General features: G+C 40.3%; 1 protein-coding gene across 1 annotated transcript in view; it reads right to left on the bottom strand.

The window, feature by feature from the left end:
• The window catches only part of znf536 (zinc finger protein 536), a 162,247-nt gene that overhangs the window by 100,568 nt on the left and 36,009 nt on the right, over nucleotides 1-25,670 (bottom strand). Inside the window, exon 2 of the mRNA XM_040146267.1 lies at nucleotides 24,549-24,648. The gene's annotated coding sequence lies outside the window, so the exon portion shown is untranslated. The remainder of the gene's footprint in view (nucleotides 1-24,548; nucleotides 24,649-25,670) is intronic.

Raw genomic sequence — 25,670 nt, 5'->3', positions numbered from 1 at the left:
CCCCACTCAACTATTTACTGAGAGGTGTGTGTGCATACATTGGGAGGTAAATTGTGACTTCAAGCCAAGTGAGCCTATAGTAGAGTCACAGTGCGTCTTTTGTGTGTGTGTGCTTATTTGGAGAAAAGATGGGATGCTACCTCACCCTATAACATATCTTTTCACAGCTTCCCTGCTGTTGGGAGTTTGGGACTTTCTCTTTATTTTTTCAACTAAAACAAAAGTCTATGGCTAATTAGCAGCACTCATTACAGGAAGTGAGTCAGGTAATTATTTTACATCATGCTGCCGATAATTGAATGATTCTTCAATGTCTGAATGTCTGTTTGAAAGTAACTCTTTCTCTCCAGCCCCCCCCCCCCAACCCCTTTTACCCATTTTTCCTCTTTGTCTTTGAGGAAGATAAGAGAGACGCTGCATACAGGTACTGCTGCCATATGCTCTTGAATGAAAAAGCTCCTCTGTCGAAGCAAATGGGATTTTTAAATATTGAAACTGCCGCATGTCTTTTTAATATGACCGTGTTAAATCTCTCTTTATTCCATCACTTTGATAAACTCCCCCCTTTCTATCTCTCTCCTCTCCCACTTTCTGCGTCTCCTCTTTTAATCTGAGGAGTTTGAAGGGAACTTTAGCTCTCTGAGAAGTAGTCAAACTTATTATGTAACCATGCTGTGTCTTTTTTTCTTTAAGCAGCACACTTCCTGTTTAAGAAAGCAAACTAATCTTGTCAAAGCCATCAGGAAGCTGAGACTTGAGTGGAAATGCTTGCGATTCTCTGCATATGTTACAATATCTCATAGTGGCCTTACAACCGCTATTGTTCTCACGCACTTTTGCCGTGACTTGGGAAGAAGAGAAGTAAATAAAATCACCACACTCTCCGCTTTCTCTCCTTGTGCTTCAAAGTCAAATATGTGCGGCAAGCTAATGTGGCACTTGATATAAAAGGAAAGAAAGCCGGAGAGAGTGAGAGCGCATTATCTACTTTAAGGCCAGGGTGTATTTATTACAGACTAATTGTAAGAGAGGAAGTGCTTTACAGGGGTGTGCTCTCGGGAGAGAGGGCGGAGGGCCTCGGGGACATAAGAGAGAATGTTTATCTATCAGACTTTATCAGACAAAACACAGTGGCGACTGCTCTTAAGATCAGAGATGGGGTTTGTGTGTGTGTGTGTGGGGGGGGGGTTACAGGACAAAGTAAAAGAAATGAAAGATGGATAAAGAGAAAAAGAGTGAAAGAGGAAGAGACATGCCAGTGAGGCAGCATTTACATCAATGCCTACAACTCAGTGAAAAGCAGCCGTGATTAAAGCAGGAGCGAGAAGTTGGGTGAAACCTCAGAGGAGCGTTTTTTTTCTCCGCAGGCCTCTCTGTGAACCGGACTACAAAACACACTGTTACACATACACACACATAGGCATGTTCAGCGTATTGTCTAGTGTGTCTGCAAAATCCATGCAGGCACACCTGGGAACTCGCACTGGCAAAACTCGACACTGTGTATGCACAGAATTCATACATTCAATTCAATTTTATTCAATTTGATTTATATAGCGCCAACTCCTAACAGAGGTGATCTCAGGTCTAGACCGTCCTCTTTATAGTCAAATGTGCCATATAGTACTTCCACAAGTACAGAAAACAGCCTGCCTGTGTATGTTTGTGTGTGTATGATCAATTTCACCTCACAACACTTGAAAGATAAGTCCTTTACAGTGAGGACAGTTTGCCAGCCCTTACTTCTGTAAAGGGATAAAATGAAGTTTTATGCTAAATAAATCTAGTCAATGGTCAATAAAGACTCTCACAAGTATAGTAGCAGCAGTATGTGTGGTGCGTCTCTGTCAGTTTGTGAAGGTGTGCTCTGGCTGTGTCCCAGGATTCCTTGCGTCTGTCTGCACCAAAGCTTCACTTCGGAGGAGTCTGTCCCGGCCAACACTGCATTTTCCTCATTCTTCTCTGCCCTGCCTGACCTTCAGCATCGTCACTGACTTATCTTCCACAACAAAGGCTACAGTACACACACTCATTAAAAAGACGCAGCACACACAGACACACATACACACACACATTTTTGTACATGTGTGCTCTTGTGGGGGGCTAAGTTCATTAAGGCAGTCGATGTTTATAATGAAAAATGACCTCTTTGTAGTACACTGTATGAACGTCTCCCTCGAGACACACACAAACACACATGCACCCACACGCACACACACTCAGATACACACACACACACACACACACACACACACACAAACACACAAACACACTCAGCTTCTGTATTCGAACTTATACAAAAGAGACTCTCCTGTAACTTTCCCTCTATGCTGTCCCAACACACACACACACACTGTGCAGGGAAGATATGCTATATATTTTTCCATTCGATCAAGTGCTAACCTAAAAGAATGCATTTCTAAAATCCAAGACAGTTTAGCTGAGGCCTTTAGGTATTTCTAAGAACCACAACTGCTGTTTTAGTGTGTAAGTGTTTGCTAAGGGTTCCTTGTTCCTTGCAACTTCTCTTGTTTATGACAGAAATATCCTGACATTGTGAACATTTCAGAAAATTTCTAATGCCAGCGGCCTGGCCAAGACAAGCTAGCTTTGTAACTGGGTACTAACTGCTTATGCCTGCCACTTGATGGAGCGATGAAGAGGCTGCATCAGCTTCCCTCACATTCCCCCTCCACGCACACACACACACACACACACACACACACACACACACACACACACACACACACACACACACACACACATACATACAGCATGTCCTCCATAAGTTCCAGAGCAGCCTCAGGGTGTTGGATGTGGGCAGTGGTGGGAGGTGGAACTGGGGTGTGGGTGGTTATAATCTGCATGCCCTCTGCCATCTCCTATCACCGCAAAACCCCTCTTCCTTTCTGCCTCACCTCCCTGGCAGTCCCCCCTCTCCCCTCAACCCCACCACACTTCTCCCATCCCTCTCCATATTTTCTCCCCCTGCATCTGATTAAGTTAACAATGTGGTGTTATTTGCATGCTGATTTTGCAGACCCCCACCCGCTCTCTCGCTCTCTATCTCCCTCTGTCTCTCTCTCTCCTCTCTCTCTTTCTCTTCAATTCTCTGACAAACAAGAGAGGCAGGATCAGAGTAATGTGATAGCACAGCAGCCAGCCAACGCAATCTGCCTCAAAGACCAGGTGTTCGCAATCCACCTCCCTCTTAATTCCTGCCCCCATCATTTCTCTTGTTTTTATTCCTGTTATTCTTCTCTTTTCTTCCCTCCCCTAGTTCTCCTTCTTCGTCTCCTCTCATCTATCCCTGGTGTGTTTATAAGGTTGTATTATAATCAAATCTGGAGCGAGGGAGGCCTGTCTTTTTTTATTAATTATAGGCCGCAGCTGATGTGAATGTATTCCGAAAGCATCTTCCAAATAGGTCGGCGATACAGTTTGCTATTCTTATCACATTTAAATGTCAACACGGTGCAAAGCCCTACAAATTAGTTCAGGCAGGCTTCAACCCCCATTTAACATTTAAAGCGCCATTCTGTAGGGCTCAAAGAGCGATTTAAATCAGTTTACACACACACACATATATACAGAGATAGCATTTCGTCTTTCAAACTTCTCATTTCAACACAGACATTTAACTTCCAACCTTTGCCTGAGAGAATTCAGTGCACCATCGAGAAGAATGCAGGAAAGGAAAAAAAGCAGGATGAAAGAACAAAAAAGAGATTTAAAGCAACAGAAACAATGCATTAGCTTTTATGAATAATAAATTTGCCTGTCAATCCGTGCAGAAAAGATCCAGGTTTTCAGCATCTCTGCATACATTCATTGTCCGAATAAATAAATCAGAATGGGGGGGGCATGTTCTTGAGCTCTATGCTATCACTGGTAAATAACAACAATGATTTGAAACACATCTGTTCATATACAGTGCCAACTAACCCCTACAGAGCAACACAAGACAATAGAGGCCTAGCACTGTTGCACTACATATTGGTGGCTGGGCATACCAAATAGAGTTTACCCATCTTATACACACAGAAACACACACAGATCTACTGATACAAATAATCAACAAATAGGAAGCACGTACAATCCACCAGAAAACAGTTGAAATCAGTATCCTCGACAAAAATGCAACCGTATTATCCCTCTTTCAATAGGAAATGCGAGTGGGCTTGCTATGAATTAAAAGCTTGCTCATCGGACGTGACAGCAGGACATAATTGAAGGAATACAATATTAGTGAAGTTAAAAACCATAGCTTGAATCCCAGTATTAAAAAATTCTTCAAACTTTTCTAAAAGTCGCAACACCTCTTGAGTTCTAACTATGAACCATTAAAACGGAAATATTAAGACTGCCTAATTACATTTGAAGCAGTTTGATTGACTTTCCAAAATGGATCAAAACTGTTTTTGTTGAATTTTATTTGGCCTGGTCATTATAATTAATAAAAGTATGTTGGGCACGACAACATCAGGCCACTGTAGTGTAGCTCACAAAGAAAGAAAACATAATATACAGTACAACCCTATTACCCGGCAGGATGTTGATAATTAATTGTTCACCAAAACCCTGGGTTTGTAATTTTTTAATTTTATGTTTCTAAATGTCATAACATGGCAATAATGTGGTTAAGGTCAGCAAAAGATTTTGTTTTGTTTTTTGTTTTAGTTTAGGTAAAGTACAGAATGTGTTTAAACTGTGTTTGAAGTAAATATGAGATGTAATATTACTTATATATGAAAGATTTATAGCTTTTACTCAGGATTTTTTCAAAACTAGAATTACCGCCTCGGTATGCCTCTGCCAACCAGTCAAGTTACAGTTTACATCCTTGTCTTTTCAGACTCATATAATATATGTAGTGAAGACTTTGAAAGGATGTAATGAAAGGTATTAAGTGTATTTTATCATAATTAGCATATGAATTCTTGTGTTATGGCCAAAGCCGTGTTTTGTGAGGTCACAGTGACCTTGACCTTTGACCGCCAAAATCTAATCAGTTCATCCTTGAGTCCAAATGGATGTTTGTGCCAAATTTGAATAAATTCCCTCAAGGATTGCCTTGAGGGAATTAGTCGTTGAATAGGAGAAATACCATGAGTACAGAGAGCTTGTAGACACACACACACACACACACACACGTGTACTTTTATCATAATGAGTACACTCATTGACATAATGCATTCCCCAGCCCCTTACCCTAACCTAAACCTGATTCTGACCTGAACCCTAGAACCACGTCTTTACCCTCAAACAGCCCTTTAAAGTTGTGAGGACCGGACAAAATGTCCTCAGTTTCCCAAAATGTCCTCACTTCTACAGCCTTAAACTCGAACTGGTGCTCACAAAGATCGAAGTACAAGTACACACACACACACACACACACACCCACACACACACAGTCCACTGCATTTGCTCTCTCACTCACACATGCACAATGAACACCTCTGGACTTAACCCTTGCTTTTTTAATCAATAATTTTACTAAAATAATACAAAATATATATGCAATGTGTTTTAAAGCATCCCTTTATTCATTGATATAATTGTTTTTTTTAAGATCTCTTAAGATTAAAACTACTCATTTTAACTATTAGGTGGTTTCTTGTGTTCAGATTCTCCTTCCATTGGACGCAATTCTTTTTTGTTTGTTTTGGGGTTTTTTTAAGTGCTAATGATTTATATGTGGATTTAGAGTAAATAATCCACCATTAAAATAGTTTAATTGTCTTTGGAACATAATTAGGTTCTGAACAGGTATAAACAAACGAAAAAGTACAAATAATCAAAATCATACGACACGACATGTTTACTGTATTGACATTTAACTGAGACCACAATCTTTCTCTAGCCTTAACTAAGGTGCTTTCATTGCCTAAGGCTAACCACACATGGGACCCAGGATGTGAACCCGAAGTCTCCGAAATCAAAGTGTTGCACTTTGTACACCCACCATCCATAAACATAAATACATGGCTTCACTTACACACAGAAAAAAAAGAAAAGTAAAGATAATCCAGGCAGAGATTACATTTCAACATAATTGAGAGAACAAATTTGTACCATATACATGTAATTTGTAGATGACAGTGTTGGCGTTAAATGTCAATCATGGGTTGTGGAATCGTCAACACCAATGTGATTCATTGTGATACAAATTACGAATACGAACAGTGTTTGTAGCCGCTGTCTCTGCTCAAGAATTGTCATTGGCGTCAGATGTGGACAGGCTCCTTGATCTTTTACCCCTAACACCTTAGAACCTCTGCTGGCACACTGAGGAAGATGTGCCCAGTGAAAATCTAAATGAACCAAACACAAAATAAAATGCTCCAAAGTCACTGTCTTAAAATGATAGCTCCTGCAATGTGATTTGATGCAACAATAAAACACTGCCATCAAAACCACTGACTCCAGTGAACAGTTTTGACCTAACTGGGTACAGAGTTGCCTTCAAGAAAAGCATGTTAAGTGTGCACTTGGATACGCACACAAGTAAGAGCCCCCAAGTTAGAGGGTTTTGACAGGGGAAAGGGGTGATGTTCAGCCTTAAGGAGAAGTTGGCCCTGTCAAGCTGTTTCATGCCATGGAGATGCAGGATCAACTACAAGCCTAGCAGACACGCTTACACACACGCATACACACAGAGCCCTGGAGCAGTAGGCTTGTTTAGAAACTTGCTTTGCATCGTTACACTGCTGACCCCAGATGTTCCAATGACTGTATGAATGTCTAGGAGGGACCAGCTCAAGCAAACAAAACAGACAATCACAGATTTAGATAAAACAGAAGATAACAAAATTCCTAGAAGCACATTCTGAATATTCAAGAAGTCCAAATGATGATCCACACCACTAATACACTCCTCTACGGAGTTCAGTCTATTTTAGTTATTTATTAATTAGGCTATTGTTACACTATATATGCAGTAATATATATTAGGTAGCCTAATATGAGAACAAGAGCCAGTGTAGGGGTCACAGAAAGACTTCAATATCAGCTTACAATTGCCCTATTACATCAGCATAAGTAACTGAATCCCAAGAGATAACTAGCTTATAAGAGACCCAATCCCTCTGACTGGCTTTCCTCTACCTCTAGGCTTGGCTTTGACTCTTTCCCATCCAGCTCAAAGCAGAATGCTCTATGGGTGTGCCTAATGTGGACTCACTGAAATGTCAAAGCATTATATATCCTTTTATGCACAGAGTGGCCCCTTAGGGTTTAATTGACTATGCTGTAAAGTGAGTTTGAGAACTGCAAGAGAGCAAGATGAATATGAAGATGAATATGTTTCATTAGAGGGCAAACAGAGCCTGATGGGTGGAATTGGCATTGAGAGAGCAGGAATAGTCTAATATGGATGAAAAATTCCATTCACAATCCACAATGAAATGTACAAGCAGAGCTGTCCACTCCTCGGCTAATCACCTTCAGTGAACTTACCAGGGTAGCAATTCATATTTAAAATGTTCTGTGTTCTTTTCTTCTCTTTCCTTTTTTTCTTCTCTCCTGGTTAGCCTCTGTCTTTCTCTGAACCAAACAAGGAAGGAACAAGCTTCCAACGACTGCCTGGTAACTTCAAATACCCATCAAACAAACAACAGAGCAGAAGACAGAGAGAAGAGAAGGGGCCCTGCTACTATCCCACGGCCTTCGTTTACCAATTATACTGAGTACCTGCTGACAGGTGGGTTGTCACAATGTCTGCTTAGCCACCCAACTCCCCTCATCCTCCCCCCTTCAACATCCCATCATGTTCCATCCCGCTCTGTTACAGTTTACCACGTGCTGTGGAGAGGAAGCTCCTTGCACCTCCAGGCAAGCGGAGGAGACAAAAGAAAAGTAGGATAAAGAGGATAAGGAGGAAGATAGTGGAGAGTTTGGCTACAAGAGTAAGGCTTTGATTCGGGAAACATTTAAGAGCGGCAAGACAGATGATAAAAAGGTTATCGGTGAAGGTGAAGAGTTAAGGGAGCATCTACTGCTCTCCTGCAGGACTAGTTCAATAGGTTTTGGAGAGCCAGTGGTGACATTGTTGCCAATATTTTGTCAAAGTAGAAAAGTCTAAGCACCATTATTCAGATCATAATGGGACAGGAAGGCCACAGGTGATTTGGTCATGACCAGGCCCCACTGGATCTAACCACTTTAAAACCATTTTGACTGGTTTACTTTTTTAAATTGGTATCACTATGCAAACTAATAATATGCATCATTGCTGGTACATTTCTGTGTCAATATTTTCTGAAAATCTTCAAGGCTTCATCTTCAACTTCAAAGTGGACAGCATTCACTGGCTCCGGGGTTTGATCAAATTCCAATACACTGGTACATTTCACAATTCTCCTGTCACTTTTTCACTGACTATGTCTTTCTCCAATAGCTTCTCTTTCCTGAAACACTGCAAGAAGGTTTGGAGATGGGGCCTATCCCCACCACCACCGCTCCCTATCAATTCTTTCTGTGTCTTGCAGTCTCAGAAACTCAGCCAGCCAACGAACACGACTGAGACAAAACATAACCATAATGGCTCATTAAAAGGAATGGAGATGACTTAGGCAAACAAAGCAGCCTTCACTGGGCTGTCACTGAAACTCCTGTGATGGTGTGTCCAAACTCACGCTGGTGACAAGCAGGCGAAAATGTCTTCCTCCCACCGAAACTCGCGACAGTTTGGAGTGTTTTGACTGCACTCGACGTGTCTCTATTTGTTCTGTGACAAATCTAATGTGTGCACAGCAGAGTGAAAGACCACTGTGCTCCAGAGAGAGGACAAAAGTATGTGTTCATACTCATCTTCTCTACTTTCTTAGAGAGGAGGTGTAATTCAAGAGGTATGACTCAAGCATATGATTCACATTTCACACTTTCTTACTCATCAAACCATTCAATGACCCCTTGTCCCCTGTATGGAACCATCTACATTTATGTTTCTTCACCTTTTTTTTCACTGGTTTTCATATACTGCTAAAAATACAGTAAGTAACTAGAATTCTTGTCTCTTTTCAGAAATAGTGACCTGTGAGTGACCTTCACATGAAGGCCACCCTGTAAATCTCACATGTTACTGTGAGAATTACAGACAAGTTACTTGTGAAAGCCCTCTCCCTTGTAATCCCACACACACATGCTGAACACACACACCATCCTGTCGTACCTCTACTATTTTTTTTTAAATAATGAAGACGAGATAGTTCAACTCACGTGTGTCTTACATCTAAAAGCCCTTATGAAAATAAAAGGCTGGTACTCACAGTGAATAACTGTGTGCAGACTGAAAGTTTTGACTCAGGACTTCATTCCTTTATGGATATTTACACCTTTTGTGATAGAAATACTCAACCCTGTCACCTGGAAATTACGTCTCTGTACAACTAAATTGCAACAGCAAATATACTTTTTTAAGAAACGTAATCACGGGCTTGATTACGTTCAGAGGTAAGGTATTTTTTTTTGAATGAATGAAGTGCTTGGATACAGCGGAGTCACCCGGAGGTGGTTGGGGCGGATCATGGGTGTACAAAGCACACAACTGTCACACCAGACACCATGATTCACATCCACCTGCGGTTAGATTTAGGCAACATAAGCACTTTGGTCAAGGTTAACCAAGCACTGTCAGTGCCTAAACATAAGCATGAAATAATTTAATAATGCTGTAGTTGCTACAAGTGGATATTGTTCTTTAAGAATGGCATAAAGCAAATCAGAACATTTTACTGATATGTTCAGTATCAATGTATTTGCGACTTGCCAAATACGTAAGTAAACAACCTATCGCAATTACGTTAATCCAGCCACAATTATGTTTTGTACAAAACACATCTGCTGTTGCAGTGTAGTTGTATAGAAACATAATTTTTAGGAGACAGGGTTGAAATACTGTATATTGAGAAAGTTAGTGTGTTTCTTGTACCAAATTTATGACAAAGGATAAAGGGGAAATTAGCTGGTGAGTAGCATGGTGCATTCTGTAAACTCTATCCTGTCGTCTCAAGTTGTAATGACGCCCCTACACTTCTTTAGGAAAAATGTTTCTCACTTTTTTTTGACTGAAGCCAGTCTGTGCAGCTAATCCCATAGGCTGCCACTGACCCAGCACCTAATGCAGTGAAAGCACAGTCGTATCTACTTAGCAATCCGCCAGTAATTAAGGAAGGCCCGCACCATGCCTAAACCTCTCCCTGACACAGTGTTGTGTCTGCACAGCATGGAGGCAAGGAGTCATAAGAAGCTTAAGACTCATGTACCTGCCGCTGTGTGTGTGTGTGTGTGTGTTTCAAGAATAGACCGAGATATTAAAAAAAAGTGAATGGAAAAGTAAAAATAACCACCTTTACTGCTTTCTGCAATATAAATACCCTCCAAAACAAAAGTGGTCCTGAAAAATCCAACTTGTAAATGTACGAACATGCACACACACACACACACACACACACACACACACACACACACACACACACACACACACACACCCTTTTTCACAGAATGACCAAAAACTGAACCCGGCACTTTTCAGAAACTGGGCCAAACCATATGTCCTTCTGCGTATTTTGGGATCAGACTAATTCACTTTGATGACAGCATAAAAAATGATGTCTTCAAGAAAAAAAGAGAGATAGGGAGAGAGAGCGATAGAGAGAGATAGAGAGAGGAAATTTGAAGACAGCAAGAACAGAAGAGACAGAGTAAAGTGCCATGGGGAATAGATGTGATGAATCCAGGTCTTAGGGGGAGTTCCAGGAGAGTAAAATAAGGTTGAACTTCAACAGGATCAGCATCCAGGGCAACATTACAATAAGAGTAGAATTTTTTGACAGTGATGAAATGATCTGTAATTAGGACAAACACTACTAGAAGGAAGTTCAGAGGTATTTCTTTCTCTTTTTCTTTTCAGTTCTGGAGTGCGTAACTGCTTTGTGTGGATTCCCAGGATGGCAGGAGTTGAAAGGGACAATTAATAAAGAGAAAGAATTGGAGATGGAAAGACACACAGAGTATGTTCTTTAAGAGATAAAACTGAGGAAACGCATCATAAGGAAAGGCATGAAAAATAAATAAATAAATAAACCCACAACAAGTGTTCCAGAACACACATATCCCTTCATACAGCACAGCAGAAAAAAAATCTTTTTAAAAAATGGCTGGGGTGGCAAGCTTAAACAAAGATGTGGCTTATTTTAAAGAGGTGAGTTGATGTGACAAGCTTTCTTATATATAACTGTGTTGCAAGAATACCTTATTTATATACAGCATGTTGTTCGTAATTCTTCTCCCTGCATTCGTTAAGACAGCACCCTCACAATGTCAATCTGAGGGTGCTGTACCATGATCATAAAACAGATTAATTAATGATTGTTTAATAAATTGCAAAAAATGTAATTATTACTAAGCACCAAAAATCTAGTTGGGACAACTTCTGTCATCATCCATATATGCTACCTTCACTGCTTTGCCAAATCAGGACAAAAATATCTTTCAGAAAGTATATTTGGAAGGGTTTGTTCTATTGTGATTCTTCTGCCCTCACTATGTATGTAGACTATGAAGCAGACAAGCACATTTCCAATTAAGGTTGAAGAGAGTGGAGTGCCTTTGAAGTTTTTACTGGAAGCAATTGGGAAACTGAAAAAATAAAAAATCAATGATAGTGATTAAAAATCACTATCAGAAAACTATGCTATGCTATATATATGGTGTTGTGCAAATGAGTTAGTACAGGTAGAAACAAAGTATCCCTAGCTAAAAATTAGCATACGGTTAGGATAGGAAGTACTAACTAAGTATGTATTCAGTAAACATACACATAAAGCGTAAATGTAAAAAGAGTAAAATACAACCGTAATCCAACAGAAAGATGCATTAGCAAGCGTGTTAGCTACAAATAACAGAATCGCTGCTGTTGCAGATGATGCTGGATTTGAAGTTGTGAACCCAAACTCGTACATTCTGCCACTGTCACCGAGTTCTTGCCCACTGGCGAATGTTGGGTCTCTGTAAATAATATTATAAAAAGTTGTGATCTAGACCTGCTCTGTATGAAAAGTGCCCTGAGATAAGTAGTTCACAGTAAAGATGACAACATTCAATTTTGAAAATTACAGAAAATCAGCAAAATATTTCAGAAGTTGAAATATTGCTGCTTGCTTTGGGAAATGACTGATACTAACAGAAGGTAGAAAAAAGTAGTTTCGCTTAAACATCCAAAATCACTGGTATGGTCCTTTAATTACAATTTGGAAGTACTTTCACTTTATATTTCTTCTCAGTAATGTACTTTTTGCGTCACTACATTTAGGTCACAGCTATAGTTACTAGTTAAGTTAAAGATAAAGATTCAACATACAAAACATACAGATTAAAGGAAAATCCTGAAAAATTAGTGGAGAAACAGGATTACAAAGCCTCCATCCATAGGGCACTGAATGGATCAATTGGTATGAAAATGATGTGAATCACATGCTGTGGCCTTGGCAGCCACCAGATCTAAACCCAGTTGAACACCTATGGGAGATTTTGGACCGACGTGTTAGACAGCGCTCTCCACCATTATTAAAACACCAAATGAGGGACTATCTTTTGGAAGATGGTGTTCATCCTCGCAGTGGAGTTCCAGAGACTCGTAGGATCAATGCCAAGGAGCACTGAAGCTGTTCTGGCGGCTCGTGGTGGCCCAACATCTAACTAAGACACTTTATGTTGGTTTTTCCTTTAATTTGTCACCCGTCTGTAAGTTTTCAATTCATGGAATATGAATTCTTACAGATTATCCAGCAAAATAGTTAAAAATTAGTTCCACCTCAACCAGTTTCAACATTAACATTGGCTTTTGCTGTCTTACAGCAAAAATCCTCAGTAAAATATTCCTATAATGCAATTTAAATACTGTTCTAATCGAAGAATTTGGATAATGACCACTTTTACTTTTGACTGTAAAAAAAAACAAAAAAACAAGGATTCATATTGTGCTTCAGTCTTCTCCAATCTGAAGTCAGTACCATTATGTCAGAAAACATAACATAATTGTCTTTCAGTTGACAAGAACTAAAAATACAGACAATAGCTTTGAGATGAACAGAGGCAAAAAAGGAGAGAAAATGTTTTGTCCTTCAGCCATGTTTTCACTCCACTTTCCCACCCCATGCCAGTGACTGCAGAATAAACGGATATGTGAATTAAACCCCATTGTTTTAAAAAGATCTGCTGCTAAATTTAGGCGCTGCTCTTGTTCTCCCTCAGTGTGAAAGAATGTGCCAGTTATGTTATGTTTGTGTGTTTTATTTTCTTCCTTTCCTTTATCCCTCATCGTCATCTCGGGCTACATACATCTCATGTTGTTTGAACAAGTGTGAGTTGTGTATCTGTGCAAGGCAAAAGAAAAAAAAAAGCACATACACACACATATAGTTCAGCGAGGCGATTTTTGCAATTAGAAAAGACACAAAAATAATTATTCTGCAGTGCAGTCAGTCGACATATCCTGAGTCGATGATGCACGGATCACGTGTTTAATAAAAAAGGTTAATCAGTTGTTAATCAGAGGATTAATAACTTGTTATTTTCTTTACAAAACCATTAATATTATGCCATAAATATTTAATGTTGATAGGTCTTTTTTTTTTTTGTGGGAGTGACAGCATGGGGGTAGGGTGATATGTGCTTGATGATGCAGGGCAGAGTGAGCTATATCCAGGCATTAATGTGCATTAATCATGCTTTGGTGAAGACAAATAAATTCATTCATGTTTATTAATACAACCTTGGAGAAAACAATACTCTTTACATTATTCACTGAGTTATTAATAAAGGATTTATGAACAGGAGGACCACAGGACAGAGACTGGGGATAGGGAGAGACTAGCGAGAAAGAAAGGAAGACGAAAAGAGGGGAAGAAACATGAAAAAGAGAGCAGAAGAGGGACGTCAGAGTCGCAAAGCCAGGAGCAAAAGTTCATTAATGTTTAGGATGGAAGGGGCACATTTAGGGAGGGGATGAAATGTGTGTGTGTGTGTGTGTGTGTGTGTGTGTGTGTGTGTGTGTGTGTGTGTGTGTGTGTGTGTGTGTGTGTCTGTGTGTGTGTGTTTGTGTGCGTGTCAAACAGAGTGAGAGAAGTCTACTGCTGGAAAGCTGGGGGTTAAACAGAGATTTTCTGCCCTCACTCTTTTTTCTCCTTAACAAATTACCCTGCCCGTTTGCTAATCAAAGCAAAACAAATATTGCTTTTCATTCGCTCCATTTGTTTGAATGAACATACAGACATTCCCAAAATACTCATTCCCAGCTCAAATGTAATTAAATTGTGCCTTTAGTGAAAACATGCAGTGGTTCTCCAATTAGTTGTGTTTTTGTCGTCGGGTAAAGACGGAAAATGGCAGTGGGTACGCCCCGGGCACCTCGGTGTCCCAAAATGGAAGTATGTCTTAATGGGTGGGTTAGGGGGAGTGTGTTTGTTAGACAATGTTTGGGTGCACAAGACTGACTGCAATGACAGAAAAAAAGTGTTTGCAGAGTTGGTGGATGATTTAGTGATCTGATTATATTTTATTTGTTGTGCCCTGAATATGATGTGACTGTCTTGACAGTAATATGTAGGGTGTTTGAGATAAGAACGATTTCCTATTCTCAAAAAAAAAAAAAAAAAAAAATGTGGTAGTGTCCTTGTGACCCAGGCGACGGTCCTCACAAGAATAATGGCAGCATACTGTAAGTTGTTTGTTCGAGTGCTTAAATATGACCAGTGTTGGATTGTTTTAACCGTGTTTTTAACCGTGTTTTTTGGGCACATTATGCCCCACTAGAGAGCAGACAATAGAGACCAAGCCATTCGCCTAAACCGCCAACCTAATTACATTTCTGTACAACTACAACAGCAAATACATTTTGTACGAAACATAATTGCGACCAAATTACAATTTTCTTAACCTTAACATAATAAGGATATGTTGTCAATTAACAAACTTGGCAAGTCGCAAACACATTGATAGTGAATCTGCCAGAAGAATGTTCACAGAAAACGTATTTGTTTCCCGTCAAAATATCTGATTTTCTGTTACAATATCCACTTGTTGTGCATTATTAAACTTTTTTTATGGTTATATTCAGGCACTCAGAGCACTTGGTCAAGGTTAGGGAAATACAGAAAAGGTTGACAGTAACTTCAAAAACAGTGTGTTTATTTACATTTAAGCAAATCCACCATCTTTCCCTAACATTAACCAAAGCGCTTTTGGTGGATGCGAACCCTTGTCTTTGGTTCGACAGTCATGTGCTTTGTACATTCACAGACTCCTTTGTGTTAGCTGTGACCGGCTACTTAGCCAATCACTCATGAATCTTATCATTTTATTGCTTTTAGAGCGATGTCCTCTTTGCCCTTTTATACCCATTTACTTGTAATTGATGGAAGCAGGATCAGGTGGAAGCTGGTTTTGTAATAGTGTGTATTGCATGGTTGGGACGGCACCCATTAGGTAAGAGAAAACAAAATAGGCTCTTTGTTTGAATTAATATTACAATGCTTTAAAAGTCCAAACTTCTTCATTTGGTAATTTCAAATATTTAATAATAATGCATTAAGATTGCTGACTCTGAATTAAACTTTCTGGCTGGTGGGGCACTGCTTTTGTGCCCTCTGCTGAGCACATGCCACTGGGTTAAGGTACCGTTAGGGTTAGGAAACAAAAACATCAAAAAGGTGAGAGGAAGTAACCCCCGAGGCCTATAGGTCTAACCTCCACCTTGACCTTCACAACCTTACTTTTTGCCTAGCAACACAAAGGGGACAAAACTTTCTGCATTGGCACTGAATTTTGGTTTCATCTGCAGCCAGATTCAAACCATGTGTCCTATCTATTTTCAACATTAACTGTTAGAAGTAAAATACCAAAAAGTGATCTTTATAGACAAAAAACAATGGAGGAATAAAGGGTACAAATGATTGTGCACATTTTCTGAAAATAACTTTAGTGCTCTGGTTCTGCTTGCTTTCAGTGATGCCACCAGGATATCATATCAACATTAGTCAAAACGTTTTGTGTACTGCCTTCCATCTGTAAATCCATCTTCTAGTCATTGCTTTCTCTCCTCCTCCATCTTCAATGCCTTCATTTTCTTCTTTTTACCCTTTGTCTTAAGCTCCAAATTGTGTTTTTATTGAAGGTCTATAGGGATCGCTCGGCAAAATGTCATCCATCAAGCTGTCGATGAATCCATCCTTTCATTTAATGATCAGCCTACCTGATATGCATTTTACATGGCTCCATATACCTATAATGGGAATCAATGGAAAGCAAATAAAGCTGGAAGCCAGTAAGCTGCATGTCTGACGGATAGATGTGGACGCTGGTTATTTGTCAATACACACAGCCCTGCTCTTAGCTGTGTGGCTTTGTACTATATACGCCTGGATGAATGTGGCTGCAAAGGTGGCTCACTGTGGGTTAGAGACCGGCTTACATATGAGACTGTACAATCCCACTACATTCCTTGCCTCGTCTTTAAAAACTAAGAGAGAGGAAGAGATTGAGTGAAAGAGACAGAAAAAAAGGAGAAGTTGGAAATGATGATGGCAGAAAGAGATAAAGAAAGACAATTAATAAAAGAAGGGGAAGAAGAGATGGAGAGCAGGAGGCGTAAAAAAAAAGGGGTTGAATTGAAAGGGGCCATGAATGCAGAGGGAAGGAAGGGATGGCCGTTCTACGTGCTTTCAGTTAAATACTGATTTCATCATACAACTTGGGGGGGGTGGGGGGGGGTGGCTGTGGCTGTGGCAGCTCTAAAACACATAACTTTTTACGAAGTGAAAATCAAATATTAAAAATGACAGGCCTTATAAGTGTGCTGAGTGAGCTCGGGTCACGATGGAGGGAGGTGCGGGCGGCTTGTCAGCTACTATCTGTCAGGGCGAATTAGAAACAATCAGGGCCGAGTGAAAGGGAAGGTGATTGTTATTAAGCAGCGGGGCCCTGCGAGCAGGCGCCCCAGATGTGGCCGTGCATATAAAAGAACAGGAAGCCGGCAGTTTAATTCAGGAAGCTTGCCGAGGCGAGCGAGCAACGCCACAAAGGAGGAGAGGGAGGTGGTGGGTGCTAGGAGGGGGGACAGAGGATATGAGGGGGTTGGGGCTTCTTGTTTCTAATATGTTGGAAGTTACTTTGATAACACATTAGGCCCTTTGTGGAATGATGGACCTTTTTTATTTGTTTTTTTTTATGCTTTGTCCTTCTGCTCATCCATCTCTGTCCATCCCGCACGGGAAAGTCAATGGACAATAAGAGGAATCATGGGTGAAATCTAGATAAGTCAAATGTGTCCGTATCCACCATTGAGGTCACTGAGGTCAAGACCTCTGTATTTTTTCTGAGGTGTATATAATAAAAGTTGTGAAATAATTTCCTAAAAATAACTCTACTCTGGTGCCACAAAGATATTGTACATCACCAAGATAACTGACTTTCTATACTGATCACTTGCTTGCGTGTGGATGCGTGGAGTGAATGATCTTGTCATTACTACAAAATCTTTACTCAACACGGTGGTTCTTTGATTATGTCAACAAACGGGGCAAGCAGCTAAATCCACTCAAGCGTGATACAGGTAAGTAGGGAATTTTACTAGAGGGCTGCTTGCAGTTCAGTGCCATTCATCCCTGGACATCATCTGATTAATAGCTCCTTTTGGGTCTTGCTGTGTGGGCCATCCACCATGATGCCAGCTAGTTAGTTTCACTTGAGTGAATTAACTAGCTAGCAAGCTAACATTAATTCCATCCATCCATCCAAGGTCAGACAGATAAACTTTCAACAAAAGTTGAAGTGCTTTTCTTTCAATTCAGTTTGTGTAAGGGGTTGAAATGCATTATAAAATGAGGTACCCCTATACATTTTAATTCCATTGCAAGATTATCCTAGTGGATGCCGGTAACATTTGAATATAAATATCAGCTAACCCCGTGTTTACTTTCTTCACTGACACAGATGAAAAAGAAAAGACTGCATCAATCTAAGCTCAGCTTGGAGAAGGGAAGAGATACGGGAAAAGATGAGGAGACAGAGAGAAAAAAAAAAGGGGGGAAGGTGATGGAGATGAGAGAGGAAGAGCAGGTACTGACCACTGTGCCCAGGATAGGATTAGCATTATGCCCCTGTGCAGTTCAACACAAACAAAAACTGACTGACCTGATCACGAACCTAACATAATTATACTTTCATAACATAATATTATCATTTTGCTTACATTTATGTACTGTTTGAGACACATTTCTATAATTCCCCCTGACATGGTTTTAAAGCTAATGCACATATGTAGATCAGGGAAATCAAAATTTTTTGAACCCGAACCCTCCTAGCAGGCTCAATTTTTGATATTGGCATTACCAATACCCTGCATTTAGCCCCAAAGTCACCCTAAACACACACACACGCACGTGAGAGAGGTGGGGAGAAACAGCCGAGCCCATATATCAATTACAACTTGATATCCTGGGAGGATGAATGGATGGATAGAGAACACCCCTGAATGGATGGATGTGTGTGTGTGCTTCTGTGTCAGAGCCCAACCCCCCTGAACACTCTTTTCCTTTTTTCTTTTTGTAATCATCTGACAGTCCTTCCCTATCTCTCCCTGAGCTGCTGTCACTGTCTGGTCCACGTGCACGCTCTGTTTCTCCTGTGCACACTCATCACAGCACATTGATGGACATGGGCATGACTCGATTTTGATTCCTTTGGTAGTCCTGTTATCTGTCAAATTGTGCACCCTACCCCTCTAAAACTCCTATGAGACAGACATCAATGTCCGCAGATCCCTATCAGGGAGAAGGGGAATAGGTGGGTGCAGTGAGGGTTGCTGGGTAAGGTTGGGGATGTGACGGAGGGGCTGGTTCTTGTGTATAATATGTTAGTCAGGGGAGGGTGGGGGTATTTGAATGATAGGGATTGACAGTAATCTGCCAAGAGGCTACAGACTAAAAGGCACATTGGCCATTGCAAAACTTTGAAAACAACACTGCAACACGAACTGTGAACAAATCACAGGAGAAAAAAGATATGATATCTCAATTTAACTTGTAATGTGTTGAATGGATATCAAACAAAATCTGATCGCATAATTAAGAATAATAAAAAAACAAGTACTGCTAAAGATAGAATTATTAGAGCCTTTATTTGACTATACTGGGAGCCAATCCGAGACAGAGAGTCAAGTGGATCCGTTGTTTCTCAAACAGTTTCACTTAACACCGGGTACGTGAAATCAATGGGAAGTACAGAGGGGAAAAAAGAGCAAAAATGAAGGAGTTGTTAAGATAGTTTCTTTCATATATTGCTTTTGTCTCAGTGCTTGAAGGGCTTTGATTTTTATTTACTTTGTAGTGAGAGATATCGCAAGAAATTATCCCTCCCCTTAAGAATCATTGATCATCCAATAGGCTGAAATAAAGCAGTCTTGTCACATGCTTTCTCTCTCTGTGTCTCTCTCTCTTGTCATCTTTATCGTGGTGATCAGTCGAACGCTCGCCTTACACGAGCAGTCTCTAGTTTCCACCTCCCAGGTTTTTCTCTCCATTGCTGCTGCTGATGTAGCGGAGGTTATGGTGTTAAACACGGAGCTGCTAAACGTTCCCCAAGGTAATAACAGTCAGCGTATATACAGCTCTGTGCTGTACGGCGACGAGAAGTTTCAGCTGAGTGTGAAAGCAATGGAAATGGAGAGGGAAAGGCAAGAGTGAGGGTGAAAGTTGAAAAAATGTAAGGAAATAAAAATAATTTGCAGACAAAGCGGTGAAAAAGAGAGGAATGAAGGGTGCAATAGGAAATAGATGGAAGATGGCAAATTGCTAAACCAGAGTTATTAATAAAAACAATTAGAAGTGATACTAATGTTGCACTGTTGTGACACTGTTGGTTGGTGAGTAAGTACAGGTGCAAGCACTGTGATTGTGATTACATGGGTTCAAGTCCACCTTTTATTCATGTCAGCCATTTAGTCTATTTAAACACTCCTATTTTCACTTTTTCAAGAATTCTTGGCTATACTGTGTACTTAACAGTACCTAAGGGCCTGTGATGTACAGATATCAAAATGAATGTGAGTGTGAAAATTCATAATTGACCTTGGTAATATTAGTTTGACAAAGTAACAGTAACTAAAGTTCCACTTACGAATTTTTCTTAAGGCCTCAACCACATCTCAGGGTGTGCAGCCGCAAATTGAAGTTGGCTCATAGGGCTAGAGCGCTCAAGGAATAGTGACTGGCTGGAGAGAGGTCACAGAGGCCATGTCATGTTTCTGTCACCCATTGCTATGGTTAATGGTCATTTCTATGACTATGGTTTGGTCAAATTTAGGCAATTTAAACTGCTTTATTGAAGGAAAGGTTGTGATCTGGCTCAAATAAACCAGCGCTGACTGTTGGTAGGAGATGGGATGCACACCACTTTTACTTTTTTATGCCCAGCAATTCATGCTTAATTCCTTGCTCTTTTTTTTTGGCACTCCCACTTACACTACTTTACTCTTTCCTCTTGTTTTTTTAAATATTTTTTTCTGTTTTTTGCATTACCGCAAGAGGTCGGGTTTCAAGAAAATATAAACATTGGTTGTTTTAACCTTTGAATAATAATTATTTATTTTTCAGGTGAAGAATGAAGTCTGAGTGCAAGTCTGTTTTATAAATCAGGTGTCAGGAATACTTGTAAAAATTCTTTGACCTCCTTTTAGCACGGTCTCTATTCTCTTGCCTGTTGATCTGTTAAGCTATTCTCTTCTCTGAAGAGAAAAACTAAACTAGCTCCTATCAATGTCAACTGAGCTATTAGCGAGCCGGAGATTTAACATATTATATTCAAATACTATACAAATGGACTGTGTTTAGTATGAGTATGTATGACTGGTATGTGTTGTATGATTTAGTAGTATTATGTAACTGTTTTCAGGTGAATGATTTCATATGATTTTTAGAGTTTATACCCTAGATCAGCATATGGCAACAGTCCATGCAAACTCATAAAGAGCCCAGCTGTAAATTTTACCATCACGTGATGTCAGAATTTAGTTTGAATGAAATGTGAACTGTAGAAGTCCATTTTCACAAGAAAACATTTTACCACACTAAAACTTTACATTTTACTTTATCTATTCATTACAGGCTGCTCCAAACAGACAAGAAATTGTGATTTGTGGAAAATAGTTTTCTGAAGTGTCATAAACGGTAATAGACTTAGATTGTACCCAGGTACCGTAAAGAGGAGGAAAGTGTCTCTACCCCTCCTGACTGACCTAAATCTTCCTTTTGATGAAAAAAATGAGCAAAGGTATAAAAATGTGTGGAAGAAGAAATTCAAAACTGAAAAAAACTGAATATTGGATGCTGTGGGAGGTGGAAATTGCCCCCTTCCTCAATCCAATTCAATCCCCCTTTTTTCTCCATGAGGCCAAATACAGGCCATGTCTAAGATTTCACAACGATTAGCGAAGGAAGGATGAGGAGGGATATAGAGATGTACTAGAGCAGCATTAGCCATTAATCACCAAGGAGGGAGAGAGAGAGGGAGAGACAGAGACAGGGAGAGAGACAGAGAGGGAGTGATAACGAAAGAGAGGTCCTAGCATGGCTCAGCATGGGAATTGTACTTTTACTGTCTGGACTTCCAGGGGTCTTGTGTTTGACTGCAGAAGACTGGGTCGGCAGCAGTACAGGAGCTTCTTATCCTGGGAGTCAGAGATTCAAGACCCAAATTTATGCAACATAAAAAAGCATAGTTTCAATGTATTGCCAAATTCTGCAACGCTTCTGTATGTGTGGTAAATTTTGAAGTGGAATTGTTTTTAATCATGTTTATAATTGAACAGAATGTAAAGTTTACATTGCTGAGTACTTTGTCTGTAATGACAGCTGGAATTTAAGTTTCTAATCTGGATAAAATCTGGATAAATGAGAAGACAAGATATTGCTACTCTACATCTACAGTATTTCTTTTTCGTTCCTCATCAACAACTAAACTGTTCTGTGCATCTTGCTTTTTCTAAAGCTTTATTCATTTTGAAAAAACTGAGCCGAACTCATCCAAAACTCCAAACTCTGGCTTAGTGTTAGGCTCTCAGTCATCTGTAAAAATGACCATGGTAGCAACCATTTTGTTGTAAGTCTTATAAGAGGTTCACTGTCAACCCAAACAAACATAAAGGGTTCACTTGGTGTGAAAAGTGTTGTTCTAACACAACACCGTCCAAAAGACTTGATAAATAATCTTAGACAAAACCCGTCATCTTTTTTGTATTATTCAACACCCAACATGTTATACAACCTGAACGACCCAAAAGTCTGTTCCTCATTACCTTCTAAAACAATCCATACGTTTTCTGGTCTGGCTCACCTGCTGGCTTGACTTCCAAAACCATGACATGAAACCAATAATGACTGTTGTTAAAAAAAAAGGGGGGTGCGAGCAGAAGTCTCTTGTGTCAAAGTCACATGCTTGGTTGAGCAAACCATTTACCCGACCTCCTTCCATGGCGGTTTTGTGATGTAAAATCACACTACTTCCACCCTTTGTTTCTGAGAGAATTATTATTATTCACATGACCAGTGAGTCGACCAGTGAGAGTTTGCTTGTCAGGAAAATGTAAATAATGGTTTGACAAAAAATCTTCATCGTAAGCGCTACTTACCAACACGTGACTAAGACGTTACAGAATTTTGATCACAAGATAATGGTTAGTCTTATATGGATGGAGGTCGTAACCATAGTCTCTGTTCAAGGACAGACAGGGGTTAAGATCACCCCCATGTACAACCACCTATTATAAAGTGACCAAATTGCATATTTCCTTTAATGATAACAACTAAACCATCTCCATGACAACTGAGCAACTGCTTCCGCTAAGGAAGGCCATGAAATGTGGCTGGAAGCTTCAGAAACACAACATCAGTGGACCTTGTGATGATAATTGCTTGTTAAACTGCTGTTTCCAAGGTCAAGAATGAACCTTTAAGCTAATCTAAATATGGGTTGTTTTAAGTGTTTGAACACAGAACAATACTGGTATTTTTGTGGTGAGGTCAGTCTGCAATACCAAAATGTTCTTTTCTTTTAAAACTAAACAAATATTAAAATGTCATGAATAGCAAAAACAATTTTGATGAGAAATCAAGTGGGAAACACAATATATAACCAGCTTTGATGCAAATGGATATTAGAGGTTATTTAAGTACTGATTCCACAAAACATAGGAGCAGTGAAAAAGGACTACTCAGCTTCTCAATTCTAACCCAGGGTATCTAACACACTGTATCTAACACAGGGTATCAACATGTCTTCAGCATTTAAATGTTAGGCTGGATAGTGGACTGCCTGCACATACACTAATCTTTCAGGTTGGACCTATAATGAGTAGATGAAAGGGAAGGAGTCTTACTGGACAACAGTTTCATCTTGTGTGGTCTGATCATTACTACCAGCTCATATTCTACTTACATTCAGTATAAGGTGTTGTCAACCCCCCCAAACTTAGTGTTTCCTGCATACCCCTTTCTATGTCCCTTATCCCCTCCTGCCCCTCCCAACATCTATTCCTCTCTTCCTATTTTTATTTTATTATTTTTTTTTTTCTGTACTATGAATAAATTTTGTCTGTCCCGGACATGAAAATGTCAAATACCTAAAATACACCTAGGCTAAATAGCATATTAATTTTTAATGCCTGCTCATCCTATGCTGCTATTCTCATATCAGGCCTGTCTGCCAACAGCTGTTGCTGGCTCTCTGGCTGGGAATTTATCATCCATCTAGCTAAAGGAGGGGAGAGAGGGAGAGAATAAAAAAAAAAAGAGATGGGAGACATTGTTCAGAAGACAAGGAAAAGGGGAGGGACAGATCCGTGTTTTCATGGATCCCTAGCTTGCATTTATATCACCCACACCTCGCAACTTTTTTTCTTTGATATACGAGTGGGATTCAATTACACTAATGCCAAACATAAATTGTTCAAGATTCGTTCCTATTTCCCCCTGCGTGGTGTGTTACGGCACAAGCCTCCTCATACATAAAAAAGAAATAAGGAACAAAGTAGTGACATTGACGCTGGAGGTAGTGACATTGGAGAGAACAGGAGAGAGAGGCAAGATGCACAGAATCAATGTGCCAGTGTGGGTGTTGAATGCCACCCATGTGCGTTTTTAGGTGGCATGTGGTGGATGATTATCATAGATTATCACAATCCAGATTGTTACAAGTTCTGTCTGCACACATAGCAAGCAGTGTACTGTAGCTGTGTGTCTGTCTCTGTGTGCGTGTGTGTGTGTGCGTTTTGGTTTAAGACGGAGTGCCTTTGGGGATAAGACTAAATGGTGAGTGAATGACGAACAGTTGGAGTGTGTGAGTGTTTGTGTCCATTTATTTGTGTCTATGTGTCTTGTTCTTTTATCCTTTCAGTGTGAGAAGCAAACATCATACATGGTTTAGAAAAATGTCAAAAATCTGCAAGTTGAGAACAATTTCCCACAGGTTAAGGTATGAATTGTGTGTGAGCTTACCTTAACACACCAACTGCATACTGGAGTCCAACCTGTCTGTCAGGATCAACGGGCCTCTCACTGTCACTCCTGACTGACTACTGCTTACTGGAATGGCCACCTAGAGGGAGAAACAGTGGAGGGGAAAGATTAGAAGCAGAGGTGATAATGAAATATGGACCTGAAGAGGCAAAGAGGAAGATGGACAGGGGATACAGCATAAAGACGAAGACAGTGACGTGTGGAGAGGAAGAAGAAGATGAGGTGGGAAAGGGGTCAATGCCGAGATGAAAATCTAACAAATTCAGCGAGCGACGCTGCAGAGGTCAAGGGAATGCAGCCAGAAAAAGGTTAAAGATGAAATCAAAGCTGGCTCGCTGAGGTGCCTGGAGGCACAGCTGAAAATCTATCCCTCCAAGGCAAGGCCACCGCTGACGTGAGGCAGACAAGAAGCTAAATACTGCACGCCACTCGGGGATCTTTCATTTTCAACCGATCAATAAGGGCTTATATTTATCAGGGCCTCCGAGCAGCTGCCACGTCTGACAACCTCCACTTCATTTTTGCACTCCTCCTCTGCTCTTTTCTCCTCCTCCTCTTCTTCCCTTCCTCCTCCTCCTCTCCACCCCTGCACGCCAAATTGAGACCCATCGACCATGAAAAGGGGCAGAGATCCTGGATTGCCATTAACCCCCCTTGTGTCACTAGACTGTCTAACACACACACACACACACACACACACGCACACACATGCGCCCTGGAGATATAATTCTGCTAAAGGTCTGTCTCCCCCTTTTTTAAAGAAACATGCCTTATCATTATAGCCTTGGCACAGACACCAGCACCTCTTCATGTGTTTTGTTCCTCAAGCTGCCCAAACGCACACACGCACATACCCTCTCTCTTACACACACATTCACAGAGACAAACAAACACAAAGACACACACTACCCTGCCACAACTTGATTTCACTTTTAATTACTACGATTGTGTACGTCTCTTTTTTGCCAAATTTATTTCATATAACGAAAATATCAAATCCCAAATTACTACTATAAATCTGAGGAGCATCATGAGAAGTGGAAGATTGGGTTTTGGGGTTTGAGTTAAAATAACTGTCTGTCTAATCATCTGCACAACAAT

The sequence above is a fragment of the Xiphias gladius genome, chromosome 1 (assembly GCF_016859285.1).
Source record: "Xiphias gladius isolate SHS-SW01 ecotype Sanya breed wild chromosome 1, ASM1685928v1, whole genome shotgun sequence".
In the NCBI taxonomy this organism is placed as follows: domain Eukaryota; kingdom Metazoa; phylum Chordata; class Actinopteri; order Istiophoriformes; family Xiphiidae; genus Xiphias; species Xiphias gladius.
Note: the sequence above shows the minus strand (reverse complement) of the source record. Positions and strands in the feature narration are given on the sequence as shown.